The sequence below is a fragment of the Apium graveolens genome, chromosome 9 (assembly GCF_009905375.1).
Source record: "Apium graveolens cultivar Ventura chromosome 9, ASM990537v1, whole genome shotgun sequence".
Classification (NCBI taxonomy): Eukaryota; Viridiplantae; Streptophyta; class Magnoliopsida; order Apiales; family Apiaceae; genus Apium; species Apium graveolens.
Genome location: NC_133655.1, coordinates 251626430 through 251646197, shown reverse-complemented (window position 1 = coordinate 251646197; position 19768 = coordinate 251626430). Strand labels below are relative to the sequence as shown.

The 19768-nt window shown below is 38.8% G+C and overlaps 1 non-coding gene across 1 annotated transcript; it reads left to right on the top strand.

Annotated features, from left to right (window-relative positions):
- Positions 1-11458: 11458 nt before the first annotated feature.
- On the top strand, positions 11459-11565 carry LOC141688392 (small nucleolar RNA R71). The gene has a single exon (XR_012561836.1). It is a non-coding gene; the product is annotated as a small nucleolar RNA R71 (small nucleolar RNA).
- The last annotated feature ends 8203 nt before the right edge of the window (positions 11566-19768 follow it).

The window sequence follows — 19768 nt, the reverse complement described above, 5'->3', positions numbered from 1 at the left end:
TAAGAAAAAGGTGGTTAGACCCTTACAGATACCTCAGTCTGTAAAACAGATCCTGGTAAATGCTGATCCTCAAACCTACAGATCTATTTACCCTGTTGTTCAACCCACTAGCACAACCCAGACACCATAACAACCATCAGAACATACCACATATACACCTCAACCTACTCAACCCTCTATCAGAACATATTTCAAACCTTCACAGATATCTTAACCTTCATCATCAGCACATACTATGAGGCCTTCATCTTCAAAGTCCAATAGGACAAAGACTGTACCTCAGACACAACAGAAGAGAAGGAGGATTGTTCTGAGAGATGAGTCAGACAGTGAAGAACAGATTCCTGTGTCAGAACCTGTTGTCAAAGAAACTGAGAAGGTCTCTTCTCATAAGGATATTGGTATTGGGGATTCTAAGCTTCTCAAAAGGCTTAGAATGATGTATTCTGATGAAACTCTCAAGGAATCTCAACCTTCAAGAGATACAAGAAATAGAGAGCACAAAGGTACAGGGTTGAGTCAGTTTCAGAGGATGAGGAAGCAGCAGCTAATGAAGGAGATCAGGAATCTCTGATCTCAAAAGAGCCAGAATTTGCTGAAGCTACTGCATCTACACCTCCATTGTCACCAACTCAGGAAACTGCTCAAGATAAAGTATCTACACCACCTGTGACTCCTGTAAATGAACCAGTATCTACTACAGACCCAGGAACAAGTGCTGAGATTGATATTCACAACCTAATTGTGCCTGCGGTTCTCTACTTAGAAGCTCCACCAGCTCCAATCAATCCATCAACAACACCAATTCCTGATGCTAATGAAACTCCAGAATTGTCTACAACACCCTCTCTGCATCTAGACATTGAAGATCAGACTATAGGTGAGCATCAGAATATGGCTATTGATCAGAACTTGGAAATAGTTCAGCACTTAGAGGATGATGTTGAAGCCTCCATAGCCTCTCATACTGTTCTTTTATCAGAGGATGTTGACTCTATAAGTTCTGATGCTGCAAATGCTGATGATACTGGTGATGCTGCTACAAATGCAGATGCTGATGAAGCTGGTCCTTCTGGACATGCACCTCTACAAGTTCCTTCAAAAGCTGAACTAGTTAAAAAGTTTGTTAGAGGAGATGCACCAATACCTTGGAGTGAAACTCCTAGAGGACAGGAGTGGACTAAGGAATGGAACTCAATCGGTTTATTCCTTCAGAAAAGATTCTTGCTGATCACTTGGCAAAAGCTGATGAGATGTTATTTAATGATGATTTCAAAACACAACTGAGAGTTACTGCTTTGAGTACTAGACATCTTCAAGGTCAACACTCAACAACTCATGGAGAGGTGCATAAAATTCAAGAAGCTTTACTCAAGCAAGAAACAACTATGAAACTTGAAAAGAAAAGCTTTTTCAAACTTGCCTTTGACAGAGTTGCCTATATTGAGAAAACCCAAGAAAAGCAACAATCTCAGATTGATGAAATTTTGAAAAATCAAGCTTCTCAACAATCTCAACTCAATGAAATCCAATCCTTAGTGGAATTACTTCTCTCTCTTCTTTTACCTGCTGATGCCAAAAAGGGGGAGAAAGTAATTAAGTTCAAATGCAAACCTATCAAGACACTGAAGGGAAAGGATGATGGAAAAGATGACCCGGGAAACTCTGAAATGGGTGGAGGGCATGGTCAAGGTAGAGGTCTCTCATCAAGAAGATCTGAAACTACAAGTCATAGAACAAGTTCTGATACTGGGAGAAGAATAACTTCTTATACTGGTAAAAGGATAAGTTCTGATGAACTTTTGGATCTTGATGAAGAAATTTCAAGACAGTTATTTCTGAAAGAAAATCCAGGAATGGACTTTGAAAGTCTAATGGAAGAAGAAGCTAGACTTAAGTCGGAAAAAGTCAACTCCAAATCTGAAGCTTCTGTCGGTAAAAAGAAACTTCCTACGGCTAAAGGCATTGTGATAAAAAAAAAGGACAAATCATGTGGCAACCAAGGCCAAATCACAATTGCAGATAGATCCAAGGTCCCAGGGCAAAGAAAAAGTTGGTGAACCTATAAAGGTTTATGTGCCTCCTATGGATGAAGAAATTTCTGTTGAAGATGCTGATCTTACTCTGACTTCAAGGAAGATTTCTAAGACAACCTCTGACATGGCTCAAGTTGTTCAGAGTCAAGATATAGTTAGTGTTGATATAACAATGAAGCAAGCAACCTCTGACATAGCTTAAGTTGACTTGATATCAGAAGATAAGTTAAAGGAAACCTCTGACATTGGTCATGTTAAATCCTCAAAGTTACTCCTACCAGGATTCACTAAAGCCAAACAGACTAAACCTTTGAAGACTGCAACAAGTGGTTTTGAAGCAAGAGTGGTTACTGGAAAGGAAGCAAGAGATAAATCTGGATTGGGTAGTGCTGATGAAAGAAGAGTGCAGAACACAACCAATGATCAAACTTCCTTAAGTGAACCAGGTGTTGGAGCAACTCCTGAAAGATTGAATCAACTAGAATCTGTACAGATGGTCTATCATACCTTCTTGAAAGAACACATCTTGATATATTTCATGATAGATGGTAGGGTTTACCATATAAGGGAAAATGATATACCACTGAAGTATTTTGAAGAACTAGAACATGTTTTATTCTTACTTCAAGTGAATGACAGAATAACAGAAAGTGCTGCAAACTATTTGAAGACTAAAATTCAGAGACAGAAAAGGCTTTATTCTGTAAAGTCTGATAGCACATACTGTCCAAAGTACAGAGATCACAAGGGTGATATTGTTGATATGAAGCCTAATACTGCACAGATCAGAACATATCTTGGTATTAAGGGACTTGAATTCAATCTAGAGTCTGACAAAGCCTATGTCATAAGACTAGATCAGGAGTTGAGAAAAGCAAAAATTAATGATCTCAGATATGCTATCTTCCAAACTGGTGAAGATACTGCAGAAATCAAAGATGCTAAGAGGAGGATGATTGATGAACTCAGATATGCTGAGAGATGTTTGTTAAAGAACTATCTCAGAACAACTCCTGACATCAAAGAGATCAGAAAGTAAAGCCAAGTCAAGATCTATAACTGCTCAAATTCTGATATGTATACAGGATGAAGTTGTTATCAGAAGTTAAAGTTGGTAAAGCTTTAAGGACTGTAAGTTATAGTTATCTAGTCAATTTCTCATGCATTTGTACTTAATGTTTTTGACATCATCAAATATCTGTTAAACTTGTATATTATGCTAATTTACAAGTTGGGGGAGATTGTTAGATATATTTGATAATGTCATGTCTAATATGATTTATGTTTAGTTTTCAGATCTTACTTAAACAAGACAAATCAGCAGTTAACTGAAATCAGCACTTATACTGAAGTCAGATTTTAAGTGATCAATACTTAAGGTTCAGGAGATAAAATCAGGACATAAAGGAAACTTTCAGATAAGGAAGGTGGCTGATTGAAAGGAAAGAAGATAGAGACAAACGTAAGAAGAGATATGCATGAAGAAGGAATTCTATGAAGAATGGAATACTTGGAAGAAAAGATAACTGATTGATATATTTTAGGAAGCAGAATTATATTCCATATCAATTAGCGATTATCTTGTAACTGTGTGATATATAAACACAAATATAGGGTTTACACTATAAGTGTTATCATTATCGAGAATATTATTCATTGTAACCCTAGCAGCTCTCGTGATATTTGTTCATCACTGAGAGAGGACAGTTCCACATTGTAACAGAGTTTATTGCATTGAATAAAGTCTGTTTTCTGTTATTTGTGTTATTTGAATTCGATTTGATTGTGTTATACACTGTATTCAACCCCCTTCTACAGTGTGTGTGACCTAACACAACATCTCAGCAAATGCAGTTATTCGCACAAAAATCAATCAAACCCCAAAAATCAACTTACAAGCCAGAAATGTGCGTGTGTTCAAATGCTAATAGATATACTATCGTAACTAGATCAATAATCATGTCTCACTACTCATCAACACAATCGCAAGGTTATAAGTAGAATAAAATCTAGACTCAAAATAACTTATAACACTTCAATTCTTATCTCGGAGGTTTACATGGATTCACACTTTTATTCACAACACAAAAATAATACAAATATGCTTATTTGATCGTGTAATGAGTGACGTCCACAAAAGACTTATACAATAATACCCATATAGCGAGCGTTAGGTTAGTGGATCCCAGACTATCAAAAGCCTTAGGTCACTAGGCACAAAGTCCCCTAAGAACTTAATAACTCGAGTATTAAAGAGCCCACTCGTGATCAATTATGCATAAACACATATTTCTTCTTCTTCTTTTTTTTCACAAATTCCTGAACAAGTGTGTTTCGCTCCATATCGCTCAACCCTAGACTACTCATATAAAATGAGCTGGCTACTAGCCATTTGACACTTAGCCACAACAACTAGCAATGAAATCCAATTTTCTCCAATTTTTTAAAATATCCATGTTATTTTATCATTAAGAGAATATCCTAAATTTTAAATATAAACACGCGATTAAACCTCGACAAACAAATAAACAATGACCATGATCTAGCACTCAAGCAACCTATAAGACTTAGTGAAATACAATTGTCTCTAGCATGCAAATCAACTCGATAAGACTTAACATCACTAAATACGACATGACTACACTAGCATCAATGTCACAAATCAATCGGTAAAATTATCTAAGGGATCATTTTATTATGCAAATGCATGAAACTAAATGAACAAACTATCATAAAAACTATAAAAAATTATTAAAAAAAACTATTACATGGCAAACATGCAAATATATGAACTAAACTAGCATGAATATGCAAACTACACGCGACTCACACAAAACACATAAATCCTTAACTACTACCCCTAAACTTAAAATATTCATTGTCCTCGGTGAAGGTAATAGCAAGGAATCAGGCATACCTAATCAGAACCAGCATCATCACCCTCAAGGGGTGAAGTGTCAAGAGTGTTTGGAGGTGGATACACCGAGTCCTCACCGAATACTGGCCACTGAATATCAACTCCTGTGGCTCTGAAAGCAGTCCCCAACGCCTGTGTGAGGTCATATACAAACCTGCTATAGATGTCATGCATCGCATCCATCCTCCTAGCTAGACGCCTATACTGCGTCATATTCAAACCAACAATGCCCTGTGCTTCCTCCTGTTGCTGCTACTGCGAGCCCGAAAGACCAGCCTCATCTCCCAACTGAGCTCTCCATGCTGCTCGACGAACCTGTAAAGTCCCACCAGCATAAGTCTGATCTGTTGGCCTTCCACCTGGCAGATGGTCATAAGAATAACCAAGCCCCTTAGGATCGGGCTTCCCACCATACCACTCTATCATGTTCAACAGCGTCGAACTATCAATCGGAGCACTAGGGAGATGCAGATGCTCATGTGCGGGCCAACGAACACCAACCTCCATGCACAACTTCGTCACAATGGACGTATAGGGTATCGAACCCGTAGTACTCCCTTGCAAGAAACTCAGAATACCCTGATGGATCACCATCCCAAGATCCATATAATCCCCTTGTAGAATACCTCATAACAAACGAGCACGCTCCACGGTAATCTCATGCACATAAAAAGATGGCATGATATTAGTACAAGTAAAAGAATTCCATACACGTGCAAACCTGTTCATGCACAAAGCAGGAAATGTGGTATACTCGTTCGTGCCCTTCTTGAACTTCCAATACGTCTCAGGCGCACAGGGTAACAACAATCAAATCCAAGTTAAACTCCTCCGGAGTCTTCTCCTTCCAGTTCTCCTGCTCCTCCTTCTTCTCTGGCTGCTCAATCACCCTTCGATTCGCCTCAACACTGTAGTCCATCGTCATCCCCCTCACAACAGTGAACCCATTCTTATCCGCCTTAGCATTAGCATAAAACTCACGCACCACACTCATGGGCACAGCAACGGGTGTCTCGCAGAAAACCACCAAGCCCATCTCCAAGATCATTTCCAACAACTTAACATCTTTCCCCGATGGCAGAAAACCACGCTACGTGGCTATAGGCTTCGAAAGCAGCCTCCCATACTCCGCCTCAGCCCCGAGAGTCAAAAGTCTAGGCCTCATACCACCCTCACTCGAAGAATCGGTGGTATTGCTGCTTACTTGAGTTCGCTATCTTTTTGGTGCCATTGAGATTGAGAGAGTTTGAGAGAATTAAAAGTTTGTAAGAGAGATTGTGTCTTTGAGAGTTTTGAGAAGTGATGAAGAAGTTTGTGTATAAGTGTATGTATATATAGGAGATTGGGAGAGAATTAGTTATGGAAAAGGAGTGGGAATTGATTATGGAAATAATGGGAATAATGGGTTTGATTTGGAGAGGGAAATTTGGGATGTGGAAGAGTAAAAATCGGGTGGGAATTGATTTTGTATTAAAAACCCGATTTTTTCTTCAAAAGCCGACTTAGATTTTTTTCTGAATCAGGGGCTCGGCGCGACCGAGTGCTAGATCAGCGCGGGCGCGCTCAGTTTCTGTCATTTTAGCGGGGCCGCGCGCTAAATCAGCGCGGGCGTGTCCAGTTTCTGAAATTTCAGCGCGACCACGCGCTAGATCAGCGCAGGCGCGCCGTGCTACTGAAGTTGGCCCTGGATTTTTTGTTTTTTTGATTTTTTTATGTTTTTCTTTTTTCTTTCTACTTCCTCTATCTACCAATATACAACATACTTGGGTTGCCTCCCAAGAAGCGCTTGGTTTACGTCGTTAGTTTGATATAGTATCTCGAGATCAAGTAGACAATAAAACGACACTAACCACCTCACGGTTTTCCGTATCCCCATAGTAGTGCTTCAACCTCTGACCATTTACCTTAAATGCATGGCCTGGATCATTCTCAAAAATCTCCACAGCTCCATGCGGAAACACAGTTTTGATTGTGAAGGGCCCTGACCATCTCGACTTCAATTTTCCAGGGAAAAGACGGAGATGAGAGTTAAACAATAGAACTTGTTGTCTCGGCACAAATGACTTGAGCACTAGACCCCTATCGTGCCACCTCTTGACCTTCTCCTTGTACATTTTGTTGTTTTTATACGCTTGAAGCCGAAATTCGTCGAGTTCATTCAATTAAAGCATTCTCTTCTTACCAGCTGCATCCAAATCAATGTTCAACTTCTTCAAAGCCCAATACGCTTTATGCTCGAGCTCCACAGGCAAATGTCACCCCTTACCATAAACTAACTAAAATGGCGACATTCTCAATGGAGTCTTGTATGCTGTTTTATACGCCTAAACAGCTTCATCAAGCTTCAAAGATCAATTATTCCTTGATGGACACACAACTTTCTCTAAAATACGCTTGATCTCCCTGTTAGATACCTCTGCTTGACCATTAGTCTTAGGATGGTAGGTTGTTGTAATGCGATGACTCACATTATACCTTTGCATCATGACAGTGAATTTATGATTGCAAAAATACGATCCCTCATCACTGATTATGACTCTTAGAGTCCCAAATCTTGTGATTGTCTGCTTATGAAGAAAATTAAGCACCACCTTCGTATCATTTATCGGCAAAGCCTTGACTTTCACCCATTTCAACACATAATCGACCGCCAACAAGATATACTGATTATTGCAAGATGAAAAAAACGGCCACATGAAGTCGATTCCCCAAACATCGAGGACTTTCACCTCGAGAAGCATATTAAGAGGCATCTCATCCCTCTTGAACATATTACCCACACGCTGGCATCGATCACACTTCAAAATAAATTGATGCACATACTTAAACAGTGTAGGCCAGAAGAATCCCGCTTGAAGAACACGAGTTGTTGTCTTCTCTCCACTGTAGTGGCCTCTATAAACAGTTGAATGAAATTCTCGCAAGATCCCCCTTGTTTCGCTATACGGAATACATCTCCTGATGATTTAGTCAGCTCCTTGCCTAAACAGATATGGTTCATCCCACATGTACCACTTCACCTCATGATGAAACTTCTTCCTTTGAGCATACGACAAGTCGGGAGGCATGATATTACTCACAAGGTAGTTCACAATATCTTCAAACCACAGTTCTTCCTCTTGCACTCCAAACAGCTGCACATCGGGAAGAGACTCATTTATCAATGTCTTATCCAGTGAAGTTGCACTTGGATCTTCCAAATGAGAGAGATGATCATCGAATTGATTCTCAGTACCTTTTTTTCCTTGATCTCCAATACAAACTCCTGAAGCAAAAGAACCCATCTAATCAATCTAGGGTTTGAGTCCTTCTTCGAGACGAGATAACGAATTGCAGCGTGATCAGTGAAAACTGTCACCTCCGTCCCAAGCAGATAAGATTGAAACTTCTCAAAACTGTAGACAATAGCCACAAGTTCTTTCTCAGTAGTAGTATAATTCAGTTAAGCACTATTTAGGGTCTTACTAGCATAGTAGAATACATGAAATATGTTGTTCTTTCTCTGCCCAAGAACTGCTCTAACTGCATAGTCACTTGCATCGCACAACATCTTAAAAGGTTCATTCCAATCATGTGCAGTTATGATAGGTGTCATGATTAAACTCTTCTTCAAGAACTTAAAAGCAGCTAGGCACTCTTCATCAAACTTGAACGGGACATCCATCTCCAGAAGATTGCACAAAGGTTTAGAAATTTTTGAGAAGTCCTTGATGAACTGCCTATAGAAGCCCGCATGACCAAGAAAACTGCGAACCCCCTTAACATAAATAGGTGGAGGAAGATTTTCGATGACTCCTCTTTGGCTCTGTCCACCTCAAGACCATTATCAGAGACCTTGTGCCCAAGAATAATGCCTTGTCGCACCATAAAGTGACATTTCTCCCAGTTGAGAACCAAGTTGGTCTCAACACACCTTTTAAGAACGTCGCCAAGATTCTGCAAGCACTCATCAAATAAATCGCCAAACACAGAGAAGTCGTCCATAAACACCTCCACATTCTGACCAATCATGTTTGAGAAAATAGCCATCATACATCTCAGAAATATAGCAGGTGCCCCACATAAACCAAAAGAAACCCTTCTAAAGGTGAAAGTACCAAATGGACAAGTGAAAGTAGTCTTATCCGGATCTTTCGGAGCAATGCAAATTTGATTATAGCCATCCAGAAGACAGTAGTACTCATGCACAGCCAATCTATCAAGCATCTTATCAATAAACAACAGAGGCAAGTGATCTTTTCTTGTGGCCTTATTTAGCTTTCTGTAATCCATGCAGACTTTCCACCCCGTGACTGTTCGAGTAGGATTGAGCTCATTCTTCTCATTAGCAACAACGGTGATACCTCCTTTCTTTGGTACACACTGAACTGGACTCACCCAAGAACTGTTAGAAATGGGATAGATGATCCCTGCATCCAGCCATTTGAGAATTTCCTTCTTCACAACTTCCTTCATGATAGGATTGAGCCTTCTTTGTTGCTTAAAAGTAGGCTTGTTACCTTCCTCTAGCAGAATTTTATGCATACAATAAGAAGGGCTAATTCTCTTAATATCTGTTATCGTTCATCCAATTTCCCATTTGAACTCTCTCAGAACACTTAAGAGTTTTTCCTCATCACTACCTGAAAGGTCAGATGCAATAATAATAGGCAAAGTAGATGCATCACCTAAAAAAGCATAGCTTAAGTGTTCAGGTAATGGTTTAAGCTCAAGTATAGGAGCTTCCTCAATAGATGGCTTGATGCGCTTAGGAGATTTGTTCAGCTCCTCAATTCCAAGAAATTCAAAAGGCATATCCATCTTTCTCTTCTAGGGAGAAGCATTCAGATATTGTAACTGCTCATCACCTTCATCATCTTTGCTATCAGAATTTCCCAACAAGGCCTTTTCTAAGGCATCAGACCTTAGCAATTGATCAAGTTCTGAAGTAACCACAGAATCGACCAACTTCACATTTAAGCACTCCTTATTTTACGTAGGGAACTTCATGGCATTGAACATATTAAATGTAACATCATGATCCAGCACTCTCATGGTAAGCTCACCCTTCTGCACATCAATCAAGGTTTGGCCAGTTGCCAAGAAAGGTCTTCCCAAGATTATGGGAATCTTTTTATCCTCCTCGAAATCAAGAATTACAAAATCAGCAGGAAAGATGAGTTTATCCACCTTGACCAAAACATCCTCAACAATGCCTCGTGGATAAGTAATAGAACGATCGGCCAACTGCAAAGTCATATAAGTAGGCTTTGGATCAGGTAAGTCCAACTTCTTGAAGATTGACAAGGGCATCAGATTGATGCTAGCTCCCAAGTCACATAAGCATTTGTCAAATGACACTTTTCCAATGCTGCAGGGAATGGTGAAGCTTCCAGGATCTTTAAGCTTCGGAGGCAACTTCTGTTGCAACACAGCACTGCATTCCTCTGTGAGAGCAACGGTCTCTAAATCATCGAACTTCACCTTCCGAGAGAGTATACCTTTCATAAACTTCGCATAACTAGGCATATGTTCAAGAGCTTCAGCGAAAGGTATATTTATGTGAAGTTTCTTGAACACCTCCAGAAACTTCTCAAACTGCTTATCCAGCTTTTTCTTCTGCAGCCTTTTAGGAAAGGGAGGTGGAGGATAGATCTGTTTATCCCCTGTATTCTTCCTTGATTCCACTTCAGCTTCCTTTTGCACTTCTTCCTCAGCTACAGCTTCTTCGTCCGAAATTTGAGAGTGTTTGGGATTTGTAACCTTCCCAGACCTTAATGTAATTGCCTTTACCTGCTCCTTTGCTTCCCTCTTTCCTGGTACTTCAGTGTCACTAGGAAGTGTACCGGGTTGATGATTTAACAAGGCATTGGCAATTTGCCCAATTTGATTTTCCAAGGTCTTGATAGAAACTGCTCGACTCTTGCACATGAGTCTCAACTTCTCCAATTCAGATTTTTCATTCGACTGTTGCAGCTGGAGTTGTTGCCTTGGTGCATATTGTGGTTATTGAAAACCAGGAGGGTTGTACTGCTTTGTTGGATACTGTTGATAAGGCTGTTGAACTGCATTCTGCGTGTTGATCCAGCTAAAGTTAAGATGATTGTGGTAGTTAGGATGATAGGTGGCTGGTACAAGTTGCTGCGACCTCTGAAAGTTGCTCACGAACTGAGCTGATTCACTAGAAATGGCACACTGATCAGTCTCATGGGCACCAGCATAAAGCTCACAGACACTAATGATCAGATTAACTCTATAATTAAACAGAGAATCCACCTTCATCGTCAAAGCCTTAAGTTGAGCAGCTATAGCAGTAGCTGCATCCAACTCCAGAATTCCTGCTACCTTGCCCTGAGATAGTCGCTGAGTAGGATTCTGGTATTTATTAGCAACCATCAGTTTAATTAATTTATAAGCTTCAACGTAGCTTTTATCCCACAAGGCTCCTCCTGATGCTGCATCAAGCATGGGTCTAGAAGTAGCACCCAAACCACTATAGAAACAGTTAATAATCATCCAATCAGGCATCCCATGATGAGGACACTTCCTAAGGATCTCCTTATATCGATCCCAAGCCTCGCATAAAGATTCTCCAGATTGCTGAGTAAATTGAGTAAGTGCATTTCTGATTGCAGCAGTCTTCGCCATAGGAAAGAATTTGGTTAAGAACTTCTGAGCAAGATCCTCCCATTTGGTGATAGACCCTGGTGGTAGAGAATGTAACCAGCACTTAGCTTTATCCCGCAAAGAGAATGGGAAAAGCCTCAACTTAATAGCATCTTCAAAAACTCCAATAAACTTGAAAGTGTCACAGATCTCGATAAAATCTCTGATGTGCATGTTGGGGTCTTCTTTCGGAAAACCTCTAAACTGAACTGAGTTCTGTATCATCTGAATCGTGCTCGACTTGATCTCAAAGGTATTAGCCGAGATGGCTGGTCGAACAATGCTAGACTAAATATCATCGATCTTCGGTTGCGAGTAGTCCATCAAAGCCTTTGGATTTGCTTCTGGTTCTCCCATTGCAACAAGTGCTTCTTCTTCCTTCTCAACTAAGATTTCTTCTTCAACTTTCTCCGCGACTACAACTTCTTCCTCAGCTTGATCCAGCATCCTCATATGCGACCGAGAACGCGTATGCATACAAGCTCGCTAGAGTACCTGAAACACGACAAGGAATTAAGTAAGTAACAATGTCCGAGTCACTGAACTTTAACGACCAATGATGATAAACACATAAACTAAAAATTAACACCGATATCCCCGGGAGCGGCGCCAAAAACTTGTTAGGGCTAAAACACGCGCTAATATTCACGCAAGTATACGTGATCGCAAGTAATATAGAATAATTTCTAGTTCGTTCCTACAGGGATAGGTTTAGGTTAATTTCAATCAATGTATTTATGCAACACTAGCATGGTTATTATCCAGTGCTAAGACAAGTAACAATTTGTGGTTGTTTATACTAAGATTAACTAAGAGATTATACTAAAGAACATAAACTAAGAGATTAAAGAGAATTGAATAATATATGACACAAACATGGGATTCTAACTTCATTAAATACTTCATTCAATAGCCTTCTTGTTCTTAACCTTAGCATGTAATGGTGATGACACTAATCAGATAACATGAAACTGATAAACGCCAACTTTCATTGTACGAATACCATACTACCATACATCCACAAAAGAGATAGAAGCTGAATAGACACCAATTATATTGAGACCCTATATGTCTATAGAATTTGACAACATAACGGTTTAATGCACAAGTTATCTCTCGTGATTACATAGGGCAAGTAAGATGGTTAAAATTACCTAAGAATCATGCATAACGAATACATTAACCTATGCTAGCATGGCAAGTTCTAAACCCTTAAAATCACTCTCGCTTAATTAAAGATTAATTAACTATCTCATATGTTCGCGACGCTTATAAGACGAATAAGCACAACCAAAACTAGGTTATCATACAATCACCACACACTAAGGCATCAAAACGAATTAACTAAAGAAATCTATAAATAAATCCGTTAGAACCCTACGATAACGATTAGCCCATGATCGGACTCATCATCGATGTGGGCTCCGATGAAAGCATGGTATAATAAATGTAGTCTTTATACATAATAAAACCAAGTACAAAACAAGAGTAAAGGTTCAGGAATCAGAAAACTAGCATCCAAAGTCACAACTTAAAATAAAGAATCACAAGATTAAACTAGATCTTCTTCGCCTTGGTTGATTTTGTGCTCTACGGTCTTCTTATGCCTTCTCCTTAAGCTCTGATACGTCTCTTTATAAAAAAAATGCGCTAAGTATGTTTATATAGCAGCCCACGCAAAGTAGAAGTCTTCTGGATTAAAATTCCACGAGAAACAGGATTTTCTGAATTCGACCTGGCGCGACCGCGCGCTTGACCAGCGCGGGCGCGCTGCATCTCTGGACTCCTGGCACGGCCGCGCGCTATCACAGCGCGGGCGCGCCGCCTCTCTGGAAAAAATGCCGACTTCTTTTTTTCTTGTTGATTTGAGCTAGTCTTTTCACGAGATTTTATTTTAGACACCGTCCTAACATCAAATTAGCACTAAAACCATGCTAATTCACCTGGTTACCTGGTAAATGCCTGAAATGCAAAAACACTACAAAAACACGTTAAAAACACTAATAACTTGAGTGCAAAACATCAATCTAAAGCTTTACGGAGCGTAATAAAGTGTCATAAATGCCACTCAACATCAGGAAGAGCTAGAAATAACTTTAGGTTTACCTCCTCAGCTTCATAATACTTATCATGAAGTTGCAAGTCATTTATCAATTTGTTAAACCTTTCAAAAACTTCAGTAATTCCTTCTTTTAGATTTGACATGAAACCCTCATATTGAGACATCGGTATTCTCTTTTGATTTGATCTTACTTCCTCCATACCCTCACACAGAATCTCAATCGTTTCCCAGATCTATTTGGCTGTGTCTCAGTTGACAATATTGTTGTACATGACATTGTCAAGTGACTCTATCAGAATTAATTACAGGCCACTATCCAGAAAGACTTTTTCCTTTTCAGATTCAGTGTATTTTGAGGGGACTTTATGAGTATAATGAGCTGGGATGACCATGTCTCCATCACTAGATTCCCCAACCCTTTTCTTGGGAGTAAAAGGGCCATTCTTGAGAATCTTGATATACAGTGGGTTGGCCATCCTTATGAACAACATCATCTTCTTTTTCCAAAGTGTATAGTTGATTTAATCAAAGGCTGGTATCTTGATACTGCTTATATTTTGTGTACTCATACTTCCAAGATCATTATCTGTTTACTTTTAGATTTTGCTCTGATACCACTTGTTAGCTATTGAATACAACACATAGGGGGCGGGGTGAATGTTTTCTAGATTTTTAGCTTTTTTAAACAGTTTGGATATTAGGTGAACAAAGAAGTTTCTAACTTGCACTGATATTGTGTTAGAAGAAATAAAACAACAAGCACAACATTTCAAAACTCACTTAATTATATTAATTAAGTTTATCTTGCTACAAATTATGTGTTCTTAAAAATTTAAGAACTCAGTTTCTTACTTGAGAGAATACAAGAAAATGTGAATCTGTTTGTTACTTCTATGTTAGGAATATATGTGCATTAGTTTGATGATATGTTTAACAAAACACTTAAGTAGAAATTCAGTGTCTGTAGCCTCAACGGATAAGACCACTTTGGCTATCCGTTGATGGTGTATCTTTACTTAGAAATAAGTCTAGTGTTGTAGCATATTTCAGTCTCTGTATTTAAGATGTAATTCTTAGAAGTTGAGAGAAACTATGAGTCATGTTGACTACTAGAAGATATGCAGATAGGAAGGCCAATTGTAAATATTTCATGCCTTGTAATTTTGTATAAATGAAGTGGTATCAACGGATGACTTAAAGACCTTCAACGGATGAGAAGCTAAGCTTCAACGGATGTCTCTAAAGCTTCAACGGATAACATCCTTCAACGGATGAGTGCATCAACGGATGAAAGCTTCAACGGATGTTCTGTTGATTAACCGTTGATAAGTGGTAGTTGTACCTACAAACAGAGGCACGTGGGTGAACAGAGATAACTGAAATGTGGCAGCCTAATTTCAGGAACATCAGAAAAAGCAGCCGTTCTACTCTAGTATAAAGAGACATTAAGTCAACAAAGTACTGGAGTGAACTGGAGAAGAAACAAGTGGAGATCTTACTTTATTAGTTTATATATCCTTGTCTTCACTTGTAAACTTGGTAATATATAAACCAAGTAGTAGCTAGTAATTAGATAAGAATTTTTCCAGAGCTGTTTAGAAAAATCTTGAGAGAAAAATTATCTAGTTTGTACTAGGATGCAGCTGTGATCAAATTCTTAGATCACAGAATTTCTGAAATACCATCTCTGGTGGAACAACAAATCCACCAGAAAAGTTTTTAAAGGTTTATTGTGTTCTTTACATTTGTGTTTGAATATATATCTGTCTGTATCAGCTTAAAGCAATTCACACACTTGTTCATCTTGAACACACAGTCTTTATAAACTGCTCAAAACTTGAAAAAGTTTTGAGATTTACATTCAACCCCCCTTCTGTAAATCTCATTGTTAGTTCTCTAGAAATAACAATTGGTATCAGAGCAGGCTCTTGACAAACAAAGAGTTTAAAGATCTTGGAATCTAACAAAGATGAGTAAGAAGGATATTGGAGTAAAAATCCCAGTTCTTGACAGAGACAGTTATCACCACTGGAAGGTGAAAATGCACCTTCATCTACTCTCCCAAGATGAAGGTTATGTAAACTGTATTGAGAATGGTCCTCACATTCCCCACAAAGTAGCCACAGTTGCTACGGCCACAATTGCTGTTGGTCAATCCATTCCAAAACCTAGAGCAGAATGGACAATGGAAGACACAGAAGAAGTCCACAAGGATAAGAAGGCTATGAACATCTTGTTTAATGGTCTTGACAAGGATATGTTTGATAATGTGATAAATTGCTCAACTGCCAAAGAGGTTTGGGACACAGTTCAGCTGCTGTGTGAAGGTACAGAACAAGTAAAAGAGAACAAGATGCAGCTTCTCATTCAACAGTATGAGTATTTTCATTTTGAAGAAAATGAATCTTTAAATGACACATTTAACAGATTCCAAAAGCTGTTGAATGGATTGAAGCTGTATGGTAGAGTGTACCAGGTGAAGGATTCAAATCTTAAATTCTTAAGATCCTTGCCAAAGGAATGGAAACCCATGACTGTCTCCTTAAGAAACTCTCAAGACTATAAGGACTTCACTCTTGAAAGATTATATGGAATCTTGAAGACTTATGAACTAGAGTTGGAACAGGATGAGGTATTGGAGAAGGGGAGAAAGAAAGGAAGTTCAGTTACATTGGTAGCTGAAAATGAGAGGGAATGCAGACAAGAAACTGTGAGATCTACATCAAACTCCAAAGATGGTACAAGATATCAGGAATCAAGCAAAGGAAAAGAGCAAGTTGCTGAGAATGAAGACAACTCCAGTCAAGATGACTCTGATAGTGTTGATGAGCATCTTGCATTTCTGTCCAGGAGATTTGCAAAGATGAAGTTTAAGAAAAACACTAGAGCCACTAAACCTCATAAGAACATGGTGGACAAATCAAAGTTCAAGTGTTTCAATTGTGGTATAAGTGGACACTTTGCAAGTGAGTGCAGAAAGCCAACTTCTGAAAAGAAGAAATTTGACCAAGTAGATTACAAGAAGAAATATTTTGATCTGCTCAAGCAAAAGGAAAGGGCTTTCATTACTCAAGAAAAAGATTGGGCAGCTGATGGAGAGGAAGAGAATGAAGATGTGGAGTATGTCAACTTAGCTCTCATGGCTGATTCTGAGGAAAATGAAGTTAGTTCATCAAGCAATCAGGTAACAACTCAGGTAATCACTACTGATGTAACACAACTTACTAAAGAAGAGTGCAATGATGCTTTTAATGACATGTCTACTGAATTGTATCATTTGCGTGTGTCTCTTAAATCTCTTGCTAAAGAAAATAGTAGGATTAAAGAGAACAATCTGTTTTTAAGTAATAGAAATGCTATGTTAGAAGATAAGTTGATTGACCTAGAGAAAACCAAGCTGCATTGTATATCTGTTGAGAATGAACTAGCTGAATCTATTACGAAAGTAGAAATACTTTCTAATCAATTAAAGAGAGAGCAAGAGGTGATTAAAGCCTGGAAAACATCTAGGGATGTTAGTGCTCAAATTGCCAAGGTCCAAGGAATTGAATCATTCTGTGAAACTGCCTGGGATAAAAACAAAAAGAAACTGGAATTAATTGATGGGCTATCAACGGATGTGGAATCAACGGATGATGAAGGTTATCCGTTGAAGGAAGAAAATGAGCATTCGTTGAAGGTTCCTCAATTAAAACAGGCAGATGTTTCTAATAGTGAAAATCTAAAGAAACTCAACAAAAAGTTTGGTTCAACTTCCAAGAACTTTGTTAAAGAAGAAGCAAGCACATCCAAAGATGTCAGTAAGGTGAATATAGGGCACATGACCTTAGAACAGCTAAATAATAGGCTCAAGATGGTTGAGGATAAAAAGGAAACTAAAAGAAAATCTAACAGAAATGGGAAGGTAGGTGTTAACAAACATAACAATTACACACCTGATAGGTATGCTCCTAGAAAAAGCTGTGTGCATTGTAGTAGTGTTAATCATCTATCTGCTAATTGCAAATCTATTAAGAAAACCCCCATAATTGTACCCTCTTCCATGCCTAACATGTCTGCATCATCTCTACATGCTATGCCTACTATGTCTCAACAGAATCCTTATGCACATTTTGCAAACATGCCATATTTTAACAATCCTTATCTTGCTGCATTTAGTATGCCTCAAATGCCATACAATATGCCTATGTGGAATAACATGTATGCACAATCCATGCCTTATCATATTCCAAATGTGCTAAATGATTCTGTGACTAACCCTACACCTCAACCAACTACATCCAAGACCAAGGTTGACTCAAAGTTACCTAAGTCTAGAGATGCAGGAGGAATGAAGTCTAGGAGAAAGGCTAACAAGAATGGACCCAAGGAAACTTGGGTACCAAAATCAAATTGATTGATTTTATGGTGTGCAGGGAAATAGAAGAAATCTATGGTACTTGGACAGTGGCTGTTCAAGACACATGACAGGAGATTTCTCCCTGCTCACAGAGTTTAAGGAAAGAGCTGGCCCTAGCATAACCTTTGGAGATGACAGCAAAGGGTTTACTATGGGATATGGCTTGATTTCAACAAGGAATGTCATCATTGATGAAGTTGCATTAGTTGATGGTCTCAAACATAACTTACTGAGCATCAGTCAACTATGTGATAAAGGGAATACAGTTTCCTTCAATTCTGAAGCCTGTGTTGTCACTAGTAAGAAAGACAACAAAGTGGTTCTAACTGGAGTTAGAAAAGGAAATGTGTACTTAGCTGACTTCAACTCTGCAAATGCAGAATCTATTACTTGTCTCTTCAGTAAAGCAAGTTCAGTTGAGAGTTGACTATGGCACAAGAAGCTATCCCATTTGAATTTCAAGACAATGAATGATCTAGTCAAAAAGGACCTAGTAAGAGGAATTCCTCTTGTTGAATTCTCAAGGGATGGTTTGTGTGATGCTTGTCAGAAAGGCAAACAAAGGAAAGCATCATTCAAAAAGAAGCTTGAAACAACAATTGATGAACCATTACAGCTGCTACATATGGATTTGTTTGGACCAGTCAATGTATTGTCAATTGCAAGAAAAAGATATTGCTTAGTGATTGTAGATGATTTCTCAAAGTTTTCATGGCTCTATTTTCTTGGATCAAAGAATGAAGCAAGTGAAATCATTATCAATCACATCAGGCAAGTCAATAATCATCCTGACCTGAAGGTTAGGAATATCAGGAGTGACAATGGAACTGAGTTCAAGAATTTATCAATGAGGCTGTTCTGTGAAGAAAATGGAATCATGCATGAGTTCTCAGCTCCAAGAACACCTCAGCAAAATGGGGTAGTTGAAAGAAAGAACAGATCTTTAATTGAGGCTGCCAGAACAATGCTTGAAGAATCAAAGTTACCAACATATTTCTGGGCTGAAGCTGTTAATTGTGCCTGTTTCACTCAAAATATCTCTTTGATCAATCAAGCTAAAGGCATGACTCCTTATCAGTTGTTCAAGAGAAGAAAACCAACTCTAAACTTTCTTCATGTCTTTGGATGTAAATGCTTTATACTAAGGAATCAATCTGACCATAAAGGGAAGTTTGATGCAAAGGCTGATGAAGGGATATTTGTTGGTTATTCAGCTGGAAAATCTTATAGGGTCTACAATCTATGAACCAACATTGTTATGGAATCTGTGCATGTTGTGTTTGATGATAAAAAGATTGATGGACTAACAGATGAGGGACAATATGAGAGACTCAAATTTGACAACATTGAGATATATTGTGATGATAGTGAAGAGGAGACTGATGGAGATAACACTTCAAAAGGGATTCAAAACATGCCCTTGGATAATGCACAAAATACTGCATCCGTTGAAAGTCAGAATTCTGCATCCGTTGATAGAGGCAATGCAGTATCCGTTGAAAGACATGGTGTATCATCCGTTGAAGTACTAAATGAAGCATCCGTTGATCATAGTTTATCAACGGATAATCGATTTACATCATCAGTTGATAGAACTCCAAGTTCCCTGCAAAGGACCAACAACACAGGGGGAGTTTCAACTAGTCAACACTCTGTCTCACATCATGACAATACTGAGGCCACCTCATCTAGAGCACATCTTCCACTTC